The sequence below is a fragment of the Triturus cristatus genome, chromosome 10 (genome assembly GCF_964204655.1).
Source record: "Triturus cristatus chromosome 10, aTriCri1.1, whole genome shotgun sequence".
NCBI classification, from domain to species: Eukaryota; Metazoa; Chordata; class Amphibia; order Caudata; family Salamandridae; genus Triturus; species Triturus cristatus.
Genome location: NC_140593.1, coordinates 1,035,537,352 through 1,035,555,570, shown reverse-complemented (window position 1 = coordinate 1,035,555,570; position 18,219 = coordinate 1,035,537,352). Strand labels below are relative to the sequence as shown.

The 18,219-nt window shown below is 44.7% G+C and overlaps 2 protein-coding genes across 9 annotated transcripts in view; one reads left to right on the top strand and one right to left on the bottom strand.

The window, feature by feature from the left end:
- Nucleotides 1-11,083, bottom strand: part of LYRM1 (LYR motif containing 1) — an 88,224-nt gene extending 77,141 nt beyond the window's left edge. The window contains exon 1 of one of the 5 annotated variants that reach the window (XM_085629108.1): nucleotides 10,979-11,083. The gene's annotated coding sequence lies outside the window, so the exon portion shown is untranslated. Of the gene's footprint in view, nucleotides 1-10,614 lie in introns of all 5 variants that reach the window. The other 4 variants (XM_085629104.1, XM_085629107.1, XM_085629105.1 and 1 more) reach the window with 4 other exon arrangements.
- Nucleotides 11,039-18,219, top strand: part of DCUN1D3 (defective in cullin neddylation 1 domain containing 3) — a 117,882-nt gene continuing 110,701 nt past the window's right edge. Inside the window, exon 1 of one of the 4 annotated variants that reach the window (XM_085629102.1) lies at nucleotides 11,039-11,209. The gene's annotated coding sequence lies outside the window, so the exon portion shown is untranslated. Of the gene's footprint in view, nucleotides 11,545-18,219 lie in introns of all 4 variants that reach the window. The other 3 variants (XM_085629099.1, XM_085629103.1, XM_085629101.1) reach the window with 3 other exon arrangements.

Genomic DNA, 18,219 nt, shown 5'->3' with positions numbered 1-18,219 from the left:
CTTTCATTGTGCTGGTGAATTGACAGGCCACATATGTGCCACTTGATGTATGTGGGTATAACTACAAGAAAGGTCAAGACACGCATCAATGAACATCGCAGCACTTTCCGCTGCAAAAAAAGAAAATACAAAACTGACAAGACACTTCCTCGAGAAAACCCATACAGACCGTGATCTTAAATGGACTGTACTTGAAGTGATGAAAAAGAGGAAAGAGGATCTTTCCCATGCCCTTCAAGTGAGGGAACAACGCTGGGTGTTTCGTTTACAATCATGGAAACATGGCCTTAATGATGACATCCCGTGGCTCCAGATGAATAAATAGCCTTTCTGTCCCTGAAGGCCTGAATCACTACAATATCCGTGCATTGCCTTTGACTTGAAAAACTTTTTGTACAGAGTGCATGCTCTTCACCGGAAAACCCCCCTTTTCAAACCCCTTTTTTACCTCTTGCCCCCTTTTTTTTTTTGCACACTAAGCCTTTGTGTTTTAGTGGTTGCCTTGGGAATCAGCATAATACCGGCACGCTCTCCCATTCACGTGATTTTGTGCAATTCATTTCGCAAAATTTTCGCTCACGCTTCCATGCGTAAGCTTTGTTGGCATTACAGTCATGCCCCCTTAAGGCTCACGTTTCCTCTCGCCCACTACCTAGACACTGTTTAAGTGTGGAGAGACAGGCGTTCACCACTTCCCTAGGCACGCCCCACTCCAGGCAAGACTAGGTACATCTTGGCACTGCCGCTCGGGACACAGAAAACTGCATGTCATCACGCAGCGCCACCTCACCTGAGCATGAGTAGGTTGATTGCTGGGTCACGCCCACTACCTAGACACTATTTAAACTCCTCTTTCCCAGTGCTAAACCATCGCCGGGGAGGATGGAAGTATAATCTACAGGTGATTCCGTGGAGAGCGCACCTTGACGAAGTAAGTGTGTGAGTGTATGAAGAAAGAAGGCCTTTCCAGGACATCTTCCTGAGATGGCCCACAGTGTTTTCTGCTAGCATGCCTCTGATTAGTCACTCTCTAGTATTCCCTAGAGTTTGACTACAGGGGCTCTCCACATGCCAACTCCCATGGGGCAAGTAGGTTGAAAGAGCAGGGTAAGACCATAGATAATGTCTTATTATGCTATTTTTGTCAGAATGAACACAGATGTCTGACACTGTATAGCTCACCTTATAGCCACACACTACAGTTTTACGTATGCGTATGGCTCATGATTGCTTTGATCAAGTTTATGTTTTCTGTAAAATCTACACATTTTCATTGTTTGTTTGTGTGTTTTCTCTCTTCACAGGTTAATGTACCCTCTTAGTGTTGAGTGACCATAGGTCACCACACGCAGTAGATAGTCGTTGATCAGACTAGGAGCCCTCCCTTTTTAGGTCTCGCATGACCAGCGCTTTAGCGCTGCTCTGGCGAGACTTATAGTAAGCGCGTTTTGGAAGTGCAAACAGTGGCTTTGCAGGCCTCCAACTACAGTGCATGTGACCCGTCCGGGCGCGCGCACCATTTGGAGTCCTGCAACCACTTGTTTGCTTTCACTTTAGCCGTGATTCATCGCACCATTTGGCAGCCTGCGTGCCCGCCCCCACTCCCCCTCCCACTCCGTCAGCTTCAGTGCGCGCTTGTTTAGGTTGTGCCTACGACGCTTGTAAATCATGCCTTATCTCCTTACATTTGCTGTGCATTTAAAGATCAACGCCAAATGTTACCAGCAGTTTTGGAGGTGCCTTCCCCTCTTTCCTTGTACTGCTGCTGGGTCTTTAAAGTACAATGCTGTCAAAGTAAACTTCGTGTAAGAATTAACACTGCCTCGGCTGTGGGAGCGCGTGAACTTCAATGCTCAATTATTATTTACAGGAGCACTTTACAGAAGTGCCTGCGCTGTTAAATCCTGGCTGAAAGCTTTGGTTGTGTGCGCGCAGACACATCTGCTAGAGGTTCGCAGTGGTATAGGCAATGTACTATATGTATGTGATCGCATTTTCCCCAGGCCGTCCGATCTAGCACCACCTCCAACCCTCCGCTGGTTGTTTACCTGAGTCCAGTCCCTCCCTTCCTCCTCTCACGTCTCTGCTTTTAACTCCCGCCCTGTCTCCTTTGTGTTGCTGCTCATTAACGCCCCCCTCCTCTAATACCCCAACCTTGTTGCTTGTTCCAAGCATGTCATTGCATGTGGAAGTTGTTAACAGATGCCTGTGTCTGCTGTAAATTAAACAGCTTTTCGACATGCCCTTACGTGTTAATCTTTGAACATATGTCTCATCATAGTATGTTCTTCTACTACGTATCCCCACTGTAGCAATTATTTGACCTTTTAGCGCTTTCCCGTAACACTTGGTGATCTTGTAAACCCTAATGTTCAGCATGCACTTTCAGTGCTGGTTATTAATAGAGCGTACATTTTCGGCGTTTTTTTTTCAGGGACTTATAGCATGTGAGTGCATGTTCAATTTATAAGGAGATGTTCAACATGATCATAAACTTAGATCTTGTGAACACACTTTAGGCATGCTATTAAACATGGGGGTTGTGAAAATGTTCAGCTAGTCACGCATGGCACGTTTATCTTAAGAGCATATTTTCGGCTTGTTTTACGTGGATTATCTAGAGAGATCTTACCACGTCGAATGTGGAGTTTGTACTGAGGCTTTTAGCTGAAGAAGATTCTCTGAGAACTGGCCCCCAAAGAATCGCATGCTAAGAAACCCCGAAGTGTACATGCAGGGGCATGCGAGCATAAAAGCCAGGGGTTATTTGGTGTAAGCAGGCAAAAATTTATTTATTTGGAAGTAGGTTGTAACCAAAATGTGCCACTGGCCTACAAATCACAGTTCGAAAGCAGCAGCATTCATAATTGTGGATATGTCACGGCCCGGAGAAGGTTAATGAGAGGGTTCAATAACACGGACATTCCAGGGCTTCTACATTTCAGTTACAGCTCCTGTCTGGCTCCATTCCCCAGTGATGAATTGTGCCACCTAGGCAATGAAGCACAGTACCCCTTAATAATTAATATTGGAAACATTCTATTTGCTTGATTTGTAAAAAAAAAAATAACTGCCAGGGCTCTTCTTAGAAGGCTACTGCACCCCGCACCACGCAAACCCGACAGCACTGCCATTGACAGTACCAACATAACACCTAAGCAGCAATATCCTACAAGTTTAACAATTCAGAGATTTCCAGCTTTCCAAAGCTATAATAACTGCATGAGAGGCTGGTATTATTCATGCCCAGTGTATGTTCACATAATAGACACAGATGATGTGCTCACCTCAGAATTAAAAAAGACAACCTCACCATGTGCTGGGCTGTCACTAGAGCCAGTGCTGACAATTATCTGCCAGTGCCGCGCACCGGAAACCGCTGACCCAAATTAAGCTTCTCTGCTTTTTGAACACTATGCATTAAATACAGTAATTATTGGAGTCACCAGCTATTGCCTGCTTATAGTTATTTGCAGGGGATTGGACTGTTGCTTGGAATGCCCTGACTTTGCTGAACACGTTACATGGAAACAAAAATCTGCACTGTTTTATGTGCTGGTATTCATTTACAAATCCAATACTATGAGATGGTCTGACTATTGAGTGGAACTGACATCATTTAAATGAATTGTTTGAAAATGAATCATACCTAGACATTCTGAAAATAAGACATGTACCTGCCACTCACGTACTTACTACGTAGGACGCCCCTGCATTAAAGGCGCTGTTAACTCGGTGACCGCCGGCCTCTCGTGACATTATTAGCTCTAGACGACTTCATGGATTCCGTTGTGCACATACTAAGCAATGTATGCTAAAAGGGTGAATACCTACCTGCCAGTTGCTGGTCATTTTCTGCCATTTGAACACCAGGCTCATAAACACAAGAAATAATAACATTGTAACTAACTCAGCTATGTGTTCTAGCCCGGCTGATGAGGAGCAACACAACTATGTTTTTAACATTCAAATCTCAACAACCAAAGGCCACTTTCACTCCACTTACAGTGAGAACACGAGTTTGCACTACCCGACGACACTCAATGCACAAGCTTTTGCAATACAATAGGTCTCGCATTTACGCAATTTTAAGCTGTTGGCATTGTAAATGACAATGTGTTTTATTTATGTTCCAAAACCAAAACATAAATAAAAGGCATTGTCATTTACAATGCCAACAGCTCAAACGCACGTAAATGCGAGACCTGTTGCATTGCAAATGCTTGTTCTATTTGGTCCTGATGAATGCCACGTACCTTTTTGGACAACTGGCAGAAACATGTCGACCTCTAACACAGCGGCGATGGGATAATTAAGGTCCCTATTCACCGCACTTACGTTTTTATTTCCATCTAGTCACCATATTAGAATAAAAAGTTGTCAGGTGCACTATTATGGCTTTTTAAACTCATATTACCCTCTGGGCCCCCACTTAGTTTAGAAGTGCATCCCTATCTTTAGGTGTATGCCCGCCCTCCACCAAACGCGGTTTTTGGAGGGCGAGGACTGGCAGATGATGAAGCATTACACCAGGCGGTGTGTGATGCCAGTCCGTCACTTTTTGTAATGTGCCCACTTTAGCACTTTTCACTTCACATATACTCGGTCATACTCTAGAAGCGGTCTTCACTGTGTTATACACAGAATTTCACATCACATACTCATAATTTCGAGCTGAATTAAAAAAAATGTTGACATCTGTTAAAAAGCATAACACACTTCATAGTAAGGTAAGTAAAGAAATGGGACTGAAAATGTGCATGTGTGAGGTATATAGACAATTCTTGCCAAACACAGAGGTTCCCAGCATCAGTTTTTAGTTCTAACTAAAAGACTAAACCCAAATAAAGGTTAATTCAGCAGTAGGGGCTGAGCAGATAGGCCACCTCCTCCTCCCTGTTCCAGGGGGGCAGTGGGTATTGAGGAGGCAGCCGAGCCCATCCCACCTCGCCATGGAGCAGAGGGTTGTCCATACTTGCCATCTATACCATCTAGGAGGCAGGAAAACGTGTTAGCCATTTCTACTGCCTCGTGATTCTAAATCTCTTGCCTCTAGTTTCTGCAAGCCCTGTCGCCTGCTGATGTAAATCACAGCAATCAATCAATGCCTGGCAGTTCATGGATGTGCAGTGGGCTGGGTCGGTTCTCCAAAATGGGCCTTGGCCTGGCAAGCTGTTGCTCTGTCTTCTTAGTGCAAAGCTCGATCTTCTGGTCAAATGGATCCAGTTCAGCTGCCTCTGTTTCCAGTTGGGCATCTACAACCGGTGACCCTGATAACCTGCACTTGATCGGTATTTCGTATAATTTGCAGAAATTACCTCCCCTCCATCTGACAGCCACATGTTCATTTGTTCTGATGTCATTATCAGGTGAAAGTCCATATGATGTCATGGTCCTAGTGAGCATTTCTGACCTGTAAAATTCTCTTCTTGGTCATAAACTGTTTGAAATTACGATGATGAAAGGGACACCCAACCCCCGAGGAACACCGAGTAACCCAGAATACATACCAACACTCCCTATTTAGGCTAGAGTCCTGCTTTTTAGGCTGAGCCTAAAAGACCTATTGTCAGTTTACCAGACCTTACAATGGGCCTAAAGCCCGCCAGTTGCTTACCATTGTTTGGCATTATTGTCATTCTCGTTTGCTCATATTTTCCTCGAAAGCTTGCCTTGCCCATCGTCTGTCCCTCCCGAGTAGCATAGCTTCTTTTCTTGAGGTTTCCACTGCTCACTTTTAGGAAACTACTTTTGTTTCTGTCAGAATGCATGCGATTTCAGCATAGGTGCTAAGTTTTTAGTTTGCCTAAGTGTGCCATTTTTACGTTTTCAGGGTGATTATGTGTGGCATTTCACTGTCTTATGCGTGACACTATGTGTGCCACCTGTAGCGAGTGATCACATCCATAAAATTTGATACATTTCATATATTAACATATCTATTGCAATACTGTAGTCAAGAAATGACATTAAAAGAATGTCAACGCACCGTAAGTACTTATTGAAGGTCATTCATCGGTAAGGGCTTTTGAAGGTCACATCCCCTTTCTAATAAGATCATGTTATGTTATGTTAAAAGCATTTGTTAAGCGCGCGTACACCAAACGGTTTCATAGCACTCAGGTAACGGTTGAGACAGTGGCAGGGAGATCGCTTAGTCGTCATATGCTTGGGTGAACAGCCAGGTCTTCAGCTGTTTTCTATACTGAGCAAGAGAGGTAAAAGACCTTATCTCGACCGGGAGGGAGTTCCAGAATTGAGGGGCCAAAACTGCAAATCTTAGACCGCCATACTTCTTACATTTAGACGAGGGAATTACCAACAGGTTCAAGTGGGAGGATCTAAGGTCTCGAGAAGAAGTGTAGCGATGAATTAGAGCTGAAATAAAAGCTGGACTGTTGCCATGAAGTGCTTTGAAAATGGTACAACCCATCTTAAACGCACAGCGCTTGATCACTGGAAGCCAGTGAAGGCTTTTCATAAGTGGATTAACGTGATGCCACTTTGGTTGATGAAAGATCAACCTAGCAGCTTGGTTCTGAACCAGTTGGAGGCGTCTCAGTTGGTACGCGGGGATGCCAACATACAATGAGTTGGCATAATCCAAGCGGGAGATTACCAAGGCTAAAGTGACCTGAATCATGGCTTCCCTACTCAGCAATCTACTGATCTTCTTTATTTTCCGCAGTTGACAGAAACCGGCAGAGACAACTGAACTGATCTGGGCTTTCATAGACAAATCATTACTGATAATAATAACTAGGCTTTTGGTGGAGGCCGCTGGCACAGGGGGATTGCCCAGTTGGGGGGGCCAAAAGTTGGAGTGCCATGGATTTGCTGACCCACCCATAAGAATCAGCTCATTTTTGTAAGGATTCAGCTTCAATTGGTTGCAGTTCATCCAGTCTCTTATAAAAACCATAGTGGTTTGAACATTAGACGTGGAACATACAGATGAGTTAATATCAAACACCAATTGAAGATCATCGGCATAATTAAAAATTCCAACATTTCTTTCTCTCAAAGAGCAAATTAGAGGAAGAAGGTACAGGTTAAAAAGGAGCGGGGAGAGAGAGGAGGACTGAGGGACCCCACAGGTAATTTCCCTTTTGTTGGATGAGAAGTTGGCGAGGCGCACCGCTTGAGACGGGTTGCTGAGAAAGGAGGAGAGCCACTTTAACGCCAGACCCTGAATTCTGGCATTGCTGACATGGTCGATCAAGATGTCGTGATCGACTGTGTCAAAGGCTGCTGACAGATCCAGGAGAATCAGGGCCTGGGTTGTGCCCTTATCTGCCCCCCTCTCTGAGTACGTCCATAACAGTGAGAGTAACCGACTCCGTAGAGTGTGCGGGTCTGAAACCGGCCTGGTGGGCGTCCAAAGCCTGAGAATGTGAGTTTAAGCCCAGTCTTCATCATATAATGGACTGGGTTAGTACAAACAAGTCTTCAAATGCCTGTAAGTGGACATGCACATTTGTTTACATTGGGCACGGTCAACAAAGGCGGCTAGTGATAAGCTATAATGCATATTGTAACTTCCGAAAGATGTTTATGTTTACTTTAATGCACCCAGCTAAAGTTTAAGAGCCAGTCCATTATCTATATAAGTCACAAAATGCATTTTTTGGCGGGTTAAAACGTCAGGACAGGCTAAATGTCTCAGCCACAATAGAAACAGCCACTTGGCTGCCATTTCATGGGCTTACTACACCACCATACATAGCGCACCATAAACAAGGAATCATATTGAATAATGTATCCAATCTTTAGACTAAAGGAGTTGCACATATGCTCTCTTTCTATTTCCGTAAACTTGTAAACAAACAATTGTTTCTGTAAACAACGATATATCACACTCCTCTTGTCAAATTAGTTTTCTACAGCTCACTTTCATTGTGAGGGGCTGAATTCTGCCTGGTGGCTGTGCAGCCGCATTAACTTGTAATGGCATGGCAGGTGAGCTGCTGTCTGCCAAAGGAAGCCTCATCATCTGTAACATGTTCAGTTAGTCATGAAATGATATTGCATTCTGGAACTTGCTGTTATGTGCTACTAACTGAAAAAGCAGTTTCTGAAAATGTCCCACATTACATCTTAGCCTATGCTAAATGAATGTTACTTTTTTTTAGTTTAACAACACATAAAAGATGCTAAGGAAAGCATTGTGTACTGTACATTTTAATATGGAATGTCTTTACAAATCTGCAGTATAATAGACTAATGATAACAGTGTCATTTTTTTCAAAAATCCAAAGATACAAGCAAGCATAAAATACATGCATTTCTATTGGTAGTTATTGGCCCACAAGTCGGTTGACCTACTTGCACTTCTTAACACCATCTATGCAGGCAAACAAAAATCTGCAAGGCGTGCATACAGTTTTTGGAAAACCACAGTTGCTGATCTGCAATTCCAAAATGGCACACAGAGACAGGCACAAACTGCCCCCAATGCTAAGGTCTCCACAGAATTGCCATGCCCAAATGTTGCAGGCCAAGCCACATTGAAATGAAAAGCCACAGTAACCTTCATCACGGCAGTGAGACAAACTCTACAGTTTCATCACAATGCAGTAAACCAAAAAAGCGTTCTGAGGTCTGCTAGATAAGGGGGAAAAAATACAAAATTGTGACGCATATCGTTTGTATCCTTCCCTTAGGGAAAGTGCAGTTATACGGGGGAAATTACTTAATTGATGTTGTTTTAACCCCTGATGCATGGCACTCAGCAGGGGTGTTTCTGCTGCCTCCCTTGTGCTCCTCTTTTCCCCACATCTGTGCTTTTATGGCTCTCTCTCTCACCAGTGTGCATCACTGCCCCCTGCTCTTCCCACACACGAGGGATCTGACATGATGTCCTGCTCCTCTGTATTCTTTCTACTTTGCCACACATGAACACACATGAACAAAGATGAGCTGATAGTTTTTCCCAGGAGCGCCTGCCGAGCTGAGCCTCTTTGCTTTGATGGGCTGCTCTTTCCATAAATGAGCTCCCTGGTAAGATTTATTGCTGCATCTGCTACCCTACCCTCCTTCAGTGCACCATTAGAGATAAAATGTAATTTTACCAAGACAGTGTCCTTAAATATCATAAACACAGTAGACCAAGACTGTGTAGTTAGATTGCTGTGTCCTTTAAAAGTCTGGGTTCTAATCCTATTTCAAGAAACGTTTTGGGTTTGTATTTTTTAAACATTTGAAACGCTGCTGATGCTTTGTTCATTAAACCTGCATACACCGATTACATTTTGTTTAGGAAGCTATTACTTTTCCAAGTCATGGGCGTGGAATGTGGCTGCCCGCGGTCCACGCAGTGGGGCCACCCTAAAAGGGCGGCCCCCTTGGTGTCAATTAGGCACAACCATCACCCCTCTAGTTGTGGGACTCGGGGACGAGTCCCTCTGCTTGGCGCGCTAGACGCGTCACTTCCGGCGCTTAGAGGGTCGGGGGAAGGTACTTATACCTTGCCCTGCCTTTCTAGTGCCCTTTTTGCGCCGGACACGCCGTCTCGACTCGTCGTCTCGCGTTGTGCGCGTTTTGACCCCTGGGGACTAAGCTGCGGAAGGAGGTTGTCGGTGAGTCGTCCAGGTTATCCCCCCTGGAAAGCGCAGGTTGCAGGTGAGAAATTAGTAGTATTGGTTGGGGGGCTCTTTAGGCGGCGGGGGCCGCCTCCAGAGTTGTGGTGGAGTTACAGGGCAATCTGGAAGCAGAAGGGTACCTCTGCAGGTGCACAATAGGGGTGCCAGTGCCAACTCCCAGGAGCCCTCATGGCAGAAATCCGTCGGCGCCCCGCTAGTCCTGAGGGCGCTTGTAAGCCTGAACAACCAGGGGCTTGCCTTGCAACGTTCCGCCCTGAAAGGTCCGTGAGTAAGATGGTCCAATGGGTCACGTGATCCTGGTAAGGGGACCACTCTATAATTTGTAGCACTGATTGGGTTCGCCACAGTGCAAGTTGGCTCATCAGGCGGGCAGGACAGCATAGGTTAGTTACCACTGACTGCCCTTGGATCGCCCATAAGATAAACCACCATATTGCATACTTTTGTATGGAATAAACCTGTAGCAATATTTTCCCAAACAAAAGTTGTGTTGTGTATTTATTTATTCGTCATGCATGCTTTGGCAGTGGGTGGGGAGTGTTGCCTATAATGGCACTATGGTTTAAGGCACTGCATTCAAGTTGCAATATAATCTGTAACCTTTCATTCAAATGCTCTTTCTGGCAGAAACTCCGGGTTCTGTGTTTATCAATTTTTTGGAAATGTTGCAGAGGTTTCTTTTCAGTAACGTTGCATCCAAGTGACAACTTACCATTGCGAATACGCACCATTTTTGACAGGGCCCCCTGCAGCTGTTTTTAACGTCTATTCTTAAAGTATAAGAAAATACATTCAAGACAGCTTGTACAGATACGCGCACATCCATGAATGCCACCTAAAAGACGAATAAAGCAGTGTCAAATCCAAATCACTTCTTAGGCGAGACCCAATGGCTTTGTCAATGTTTGTTATAGTTATGAAGTGTGTAAAGCTTGCTTTTTGCTCTACGACAATGCACGCAATTGAGGGAAATGCATATTTTTAACACTTAAACTCTTAAATTCCCGCTTACTTGTTCCCAAATGCAGACAGGTTGCAATCTCCAAACCCAACCCCACCTTGGAGAGAAGTGTGCGCTGAGAGGTCAGGCGCACTCCTCCCACAAAGCAATATCTTATACCCCCAAGGAGTGGGTGAAGGGCCTTACAACTGGAGGTGAGGGGCAACACGTCACACTCGTTGTCCTCGTGACGGCACAGCACGTCACGCGCACTGTCCTTGTGGGCGCGCGGCGTACACAAGTGAAACACTGTAAGGCAGACACACGGGGTCACTGTCACTGTCCCATGCACAGGAAGGTGTGCCGGGGGAGGGGCGGGGGGCGGCACAGGCGACGTACTAGCGACACAATGTACAGGCCGGGTGGCTTTCCTCACCGGAAATCTCTTCAGGAAAAGTGCTCGAGAGTGTCACAGGAAACGACTCGGCCGTGACGTATTGTACAGACCGGGTGGCTCTGATCAGCGGAAGTCTATTCACCAACACCGGTCCCGTTCGCATGGGTGACTGGGGTGTCCCAGGTGCTTGGGGCCCGGGCGCCGATCACGAACGGGCAAAAGTGCCCCATTGAAGAGCCAACAACGGACTGACGGCTGGGCGCGCAGCAGGTACATTAATTGCCAGAGGTATCCCTGCTAGAGTGGGAGGAACCAGGCGTCGTCCTCGGGTCTTAAGAAGACTCTGACAACAGAGAGCGCAGGGCTCGCTTTCCGACTGATCCCTATCCGGTCAGCCACTCCAGTGTTGTGCTTTCCTCGGTCTGTGGGGACACCTGTGTCAGAGGACTAGTCGGAGCCGAGCACCGATGTCTCTCAGACCGGGTGCGCCGTCCGGTGTCTCCCTGTCCACACTCTCTGGTCAGACAGTGGCACACCACACCATGGCAGCACACAGGACCTTTGATATGGAACCTTATATTGTCACGTCAAATACATGGTTGTAGGTGAGCCATCGCAGTAAAATGTCCCACATTGTTGAATTAATGGATACACAAATATATAATCAGTAACTCTTTGGAAATCACAGGTAGGAGTCAAGTTTTTATGTTAGGGCTATTGTAAGCAAATGTCGCCCACTGCTGAGAATACCGCTGTCTCGTCACACTCGACTCTACCTAGGGTACCTGAGTCAGCCCTATGTAGCAGAGGATGACGTTCCACAGAAAGCCATGGCATGCACGTTCGTAATCCACCGCGTGCAATCAGACCGCGATAGGTTACCTCAGAGAGGGTTGTACATAAGGTAGTCACTGATTACATCAGACACAAAAGTGTTTTTAATTGATACTGTGAGATTACATGTACTGGGCTATTAGTCAGTCAGTTCATCTTATGTCAGTTCTTTAAACCATAAAAGCATGTTAAAACATTATAGATAAACAATGACATTTGCCAAGTAAAACTTTAGTTTGTTAAAATAATTGTGATCATAAAACCGTTTTACAGACCGAAGGATTCCCTAACACAGCCCATCACTGCTAAACAGGTAATTGACCATAAAAGGGCTTTGTCTAATAAATATAAATATAGCAGCTAGCATATTTCCATTAGAAAGTACAATGCTGCTGTAACCAATACAGGTCGACCCATGGGGACTAAGGGACATGTGTAAGAGAACAAATCAATAATAAAAACAGGCGTATATCCAATTAAAACAACACCCCTTGCTTTTTCCTGTATAGAGGTATCGACTAACACCAAATGCCACTCCCTGGCTAGTGTCCCATCCCAAAATACAGTAAGCCACCCAATATGCCCTCGCTCCCGAAAGAGTACTCAGCGGTTTTATCCATCTCTGCCTGGGTCTGGCATAGGCAGGACAAAAAAGGGCAATAATGTAAGCACCAAATTAAATTACCACTCAACATTTTGGCCCGTATAATTCGGACCTGCACAAGCCACTTTTTGTGCAGGGGTCGGAGTTCTGAGTACGCAGTAATTATCAATCACAACATTTGTAAAGCGCACTACTCGCTCATGAGGGTCTCAAAGCGCTGAGGGGAGGATGGGGGAGGGGTGCTGCTACTGCTCGAATAGACAGGTCTTGAGTAGCCTTCTGAAGGTTAGTAGGTCCTGGGTCTGCCGTAGGAGGATGTGGAGGGTGTTCCAGGTTTTGGCCGCGAGGTGGGAGAATGATCTGCCGCCGGTGGTCGCTCGTCGGATGCGGGGAACTGTGGCGAGGTTGGGGGAGTGGAGCTGGCGGTTCGGGTTGTGGAAGGTGAGTCGTCTGTTGAGGTATGCCGGTCCGGTGTTGTGGAGTGACGTGTGTGTGGGTGAGGAGCTTGAAGGTGATCCTCTTGTTGACGGGAAGCCAGTGCAGGTCTCCCAGGTGGGGTGTGATGTGGCTGTGGCGAGGGATGTCGAGGATCAAGCGTCCTGAGGCTTTCTGTATGCGTTGTAGTCGTTTCAGGAGTTTGGCCGAGGCTCCTGCGTAGAGAGCGTTTCCGTAGTCCAGCCTGCTGCTGACGAGGGCCTGGGTGACCGTTCTTCTTGTTTCGGTGGGGATCCACCTGTAGATCTTGCGATGCATGCGGAGGGTGTTGAAGCAGGAGGGCGAGACGGCATTGACTTGCTTGGTTATGGAGAGTGTTGAGTCGAGGATGAACCCCAGGTTACATGCGTGGTCTGGGGGTATCGGAGCTGCTCCCAGTGTGGTCGGCCTCCAGGAGTCGTCCCAGGCCGAGGGGGTGGAGCCGAGGATGAGGACTTTTGTCTTGTCCGAGTTTAACTTCAGGCGGCTGTTCTTCATCCACTCGGTGACGGCTTTCATTCTTTCATGGAGGTTGGTTTTGGCGGTGAAGGGGTCTTTGGTGAGGGAGAGGATCAGCTGGGTGTCATCGGCATACGAGATGATGTTGAGGTCATGCCTTCAGGCGACGTGAGCGAGCGGTGCCATGTACACGTTGAACAATGTCGGGCTGAGAGATGATCCTTGGGGTACGCCGCAGATGATCTCGGTGGCTTCGGATCGGAAAGGGGGGAGGCGAACGCTCTGGGTTCTGCCGTAGAGGAAGGAGGTGGTCCATTCCAGAGCCTTGTCTTGGATCCCTGCGTCGTGAGCGTAGGGTGCTGTGACAGACAGTGTCGCAGGCGGCTGATAGATCCAGGAGAATGAGGTAGTCTGTATCCTTGTTACATTTTGGCAGGTCAAATTGACGAAAAAGCGCCTGTAATTACCAGAACATGCAGGTTTTATCACAGTAAGCGCTAAAATCTTCCAGTTATTTTGCCTTACTGGGGAAAAACTCAAAATACTAGCTATTTATCGGTTCAGACATATATATTTTTGGGTAGAAGCCTGTAACCACTAAACACACTTTACATTGTATAACCTAGTGACAGTATGATGACCTGCAACTTTATTAACTTCCACTGTTTATAATTGATACTTGCTCTATCTTAATGAAAATTAATTTTAATGTATATTTTAGGTATAGGTATGCGCCACATTAAGCTGGGCAACCCAAATGAGGGCTGCGATTAACAAACACACTTAAAATAATATTTTCTAACAGTGCACTACTTTCTATTACAGATAAGGCTGTACTTATTGGTTAACCAGTTAATGTTTTACATAGTACTTCACGCCTTCATGTCTGGAGAGCACTGGTCATGAGATATGTTGATTGTGCGTTTATGTGCAGGAATACATTTGATTAAACAACGGGGAGAGCGAGAAGGATATAGGGAACTCGTCCACCTTTTCAAGCAATAACTATTATAAAAAACGAGAACAAGTTCACTACCTTCTCAGCTACGGTTAGAGGGATGGGTTGTCATAATCATTGAGGTACTATGCCTAGGATCCCGCAGGCTGTTTTTTTAAGAACCCCCACTCACCAACCTAGTTGGTGACAGCCTTCATCAATGGGTTCCCACCGAGGTCACTGAAAGCTTACAGGGTGCGCTACGATACCTGATGAGAGCGGAATTTTTTTTTTGTGATTGTGACAGTGTGTGGTGGTGAATAGTGATTTTAAAATTGGCTCCGGTACTCTTACCACAAATAGTGGTTTTAATAATGGAGGTCCTGGTCAAATTTTAAAAACACTGGTGGATACTTGTGGGATTTAAGTTGACCCCAATTATCCTCAATATGGTCAACATGTTTCAGCCATCTATCTAAGGGTCAGTGTAGCTTTTATCAGGACCAGAGATCATACATACATACATGCATGCACCCTACGGCATGCGAAATAGATGTTTGAATTTACAAACCCTTCAATCATGGAGAGTCACCTCTTGCGACCAGTCTCATAATATGGTATTCTATCTTTACATGGGATGCTCCATGGAGGTAGACCCCGTCATCACACTTGCATTAAGTTGTGTTTCACCCTCTGACACACCTACCGTCCTCCTCGTAAGCACCGCACCTTCATTTAGCTATTGTGTCATCACACATGCCACCCTCAAGGGTTCTAAGTTTTATGTAGCACCCACTGCTCAAAATGCAGTACTGCATACTATCGATGTACTGTAGTGTCTCTTTCATACTCAGTTATACATACCTAGATAGTTGCACAGGGCATGCACCCGTGACTGTAGGCTAGCACTAAAATCTTAGACAGGCAGCAGAGCTGTTAATAAAGCCATTTGATGAACTGCTTTTAAAAAAAGAAAAAAACTCTTAAAATGGTGGCTTAATTGTCAATCTTATTTTTTTCCTTTTCCTTGATGAGGGCGTGTCAGTGCATGGCAGTTTCTCTTTGTCTACGTGTGTTTCTTTTCTTCCTAGAAACATGCACTAAGTACTGATTGATTTCTTGATAAGTGTTCTTCAGCTCTGCTTACGCTCAGAGTTTTGTACTTTTTGCTTGTGTTTGCAAGACAACTTGACACCATCATAGTGGAATCTTGTGCTTTCTGGCTTTTCCAAGAGGGGGCAACAGACATCTATCAGTAATGAAACTGTATGGCGCGTAACCAATTTCCGTTTTGGCTGGCCGTTTTTATTTATGTTAAAGCTGTAAACATACTCTCTTCATTTAAGACTGTTAACCTGCAGTATGTGGTTTTCTGAAGTAACGTTTTGGCATGTTTACTTATTTTTTGGGTTGCTATATTAGAATTTTGAGGATTTGTTATTTATCATGCATATGTGATTTCAAAAGGTTTGTGTTTCATATTTACATCTACTTCACTCTTAATCCCTAAAGCCACCCTTACCTCTACTCACCTAAAACCCTAAATTTACCCTTATCTCCTTTTAAATTCTACCTGCACCCAAACCTCAAATTCACTCTTACTTCCTTTACCCATCTCCAAACCCTAAAAACCTCCTTGCCTCGTCCTGCTCTGAACCCTCAAGTGACCCTCACCTGTCTTTATCCACCCCTTAACCCTCAAGTCAAACTCACTGGTCACCCTTGCCTCTGTCCACCTCAAAACCTCAAGTCACCCTCGCCTCTCTTTACCCTTACCCACCCCCTGAACTCTCAAGTCACCCTCACCTCTCTTTACCTCCACCCACTCCTGAAACCTCGTCATCCCTCCCTCTTTACCCATACCCACCTACTTTTATCTCCACCCACCCTGCTGAGCCCTCAAGTCGCCCACCTCCTTTATCTCTACCCACCCCATAACCTTCAAGTCACCCTCGCTTTCCTTTCTTCTACCAACCCAGAAACCTCAATTTACCATCACCTCTACTAATCCCTAAAATCACTTAAAAAAATAACTTCAAAAGTATGTTTTTAAAAAATACATACCTGCGTGGTAAAGGTACAAATACCTGCAGGGTACTTGCCTGCCTTGGTAAAGACTGTGTGGTAAAGGTCCTGGGTGGTAAACAGCTGTTTGCCCTCAGGCAGGACATATTCTTGTCTCTTCCGTAAACACTGTCCTGCCTAAATGTTTTGGGGTACAGTCAGTTGTTTTATGTCCTTAAGTATGTTCAGTGGGCCCCTTCGCCAGTTTGACCACTCCCACTTCACCCCCCACACATCCTATATTTCTCATCTAAGCCAGCACATGCAGTGTCGCTTGTGAGACATATTATTTACTTACAAGGGGTTTAGAGTCCAAGAATTGCTTACTATTGGTTGGCTTCATTTTCACTCGCTTTTCCTCGCTTCTCTTTGTGATATTATGTTTTGTCAAGCTTTCAAACATTTTACAGTGTTTGGTGCCGTTTAACTGATTGTTTGATCCGACCCCAAGTGACTCAAAGCACATGTGTTTGTGGACATACTTGACATGCAGAAACATTATTCTTGATTATGGCATAGTGTATTTCCGGTCTGTGAATCACATTATATATTATTTTCTATCTGAAGTGTTGGAAGTAGTGTGTTAACGCAAAAAAAGTGAAGACACTAGCCTATAAGGTGCTCAGCTTCAGTGTGATTGAGGAGAGTACGAGGACATTCAGCATTCAACTATATAGAGTAAGTAGTTGGGCAGGAAGAGACTTATAAAAAGATGAGCTGAAACTCTGAATGCATAGGAGTGAGATACAGAGCCAAATGATAAACTGGTGGAAGCCAGATAAAAAGTATAGAGGATTAGGCGATGACCAAGGATGTTAGTCAAATAAAGGATGATCTGAAGAACACGTTATCTGTTTATCAGAAAAAAGTTAGTCATTCATCACAAATATGAAATTAACTTTATTGACGATTTCCAAGGCATAAAGAGTAGTGTAATGTGGCAATCGACTGTATCCAATATATGTTAAGGCCAGTATAGAAGAAACTTGAGCGCTATGAGTAGTGGTTAAGAAGTTAGCAATTCTTCCAGAATGCACAGAAAACCAATCTGAATCAGCTGTTCTTGCATGACTGGATATATCTTGAGATCTCTGTTCTCGTTTTTTTGGTTAGCCACACTTTCTTGAAATGTAACGAAGTGCATGAGCTATGAAACACTTGGTGGTGGCATATGGCAGTTTGGTCCTTTGTGTGTGTTCGGGATGGGTGCTATAGTGCACTTATTCAGCATCTGTGGCATTTGTCAATATTTTGTCATTCCTCTGTGTCTCAAACTGTCCAATATTTGGTTCTGAAAATCTGGTCACATCTTCACATGGACCTATCACCAGTTCAGTTTAGTTCAGTTCAGAAATGCTTTATTCGGCATGTTTAAACAGCCACATAGCAGACATAAAATAACACACAACATCATACAATAGAACTTTAAAAAATAACAGGATACAGGCCAATTACCCCAAGAGTTATTCAAGTTACCATCCCCGTATAAAGTGCCAGTGCATGATGGGATGAGCAATATAAAACAAATAAAATTGTTCCAATAGACTTTCAATTTATATGGCCAAAGAACAAACATAGCAGCAAGGATACAGCAAAGAAATGCCAAATAAAGTGCAAATCACAATTCTGGACATGTGCAAAAAGTCGCTTATATTGCTCACTCGCTAAAGTGACAATGCAACTAATAAAAGGCCAAGAAAATTACATGATAATAGATTTCCTGGCACACATACATTTCAAAATATAGGTAGCTGTATAAAAACATATATCTGCACTCTCCAGATAAAACAGTAACTGCATTGCATTCTTTGTAGTCCGAACATTATATTTTAAAAAGATAGGTTTTAAAAAAAGACGTCTTAAAAGTACATAAAATTTACAAAAAAGCATAAAATGGCAACAACTCTG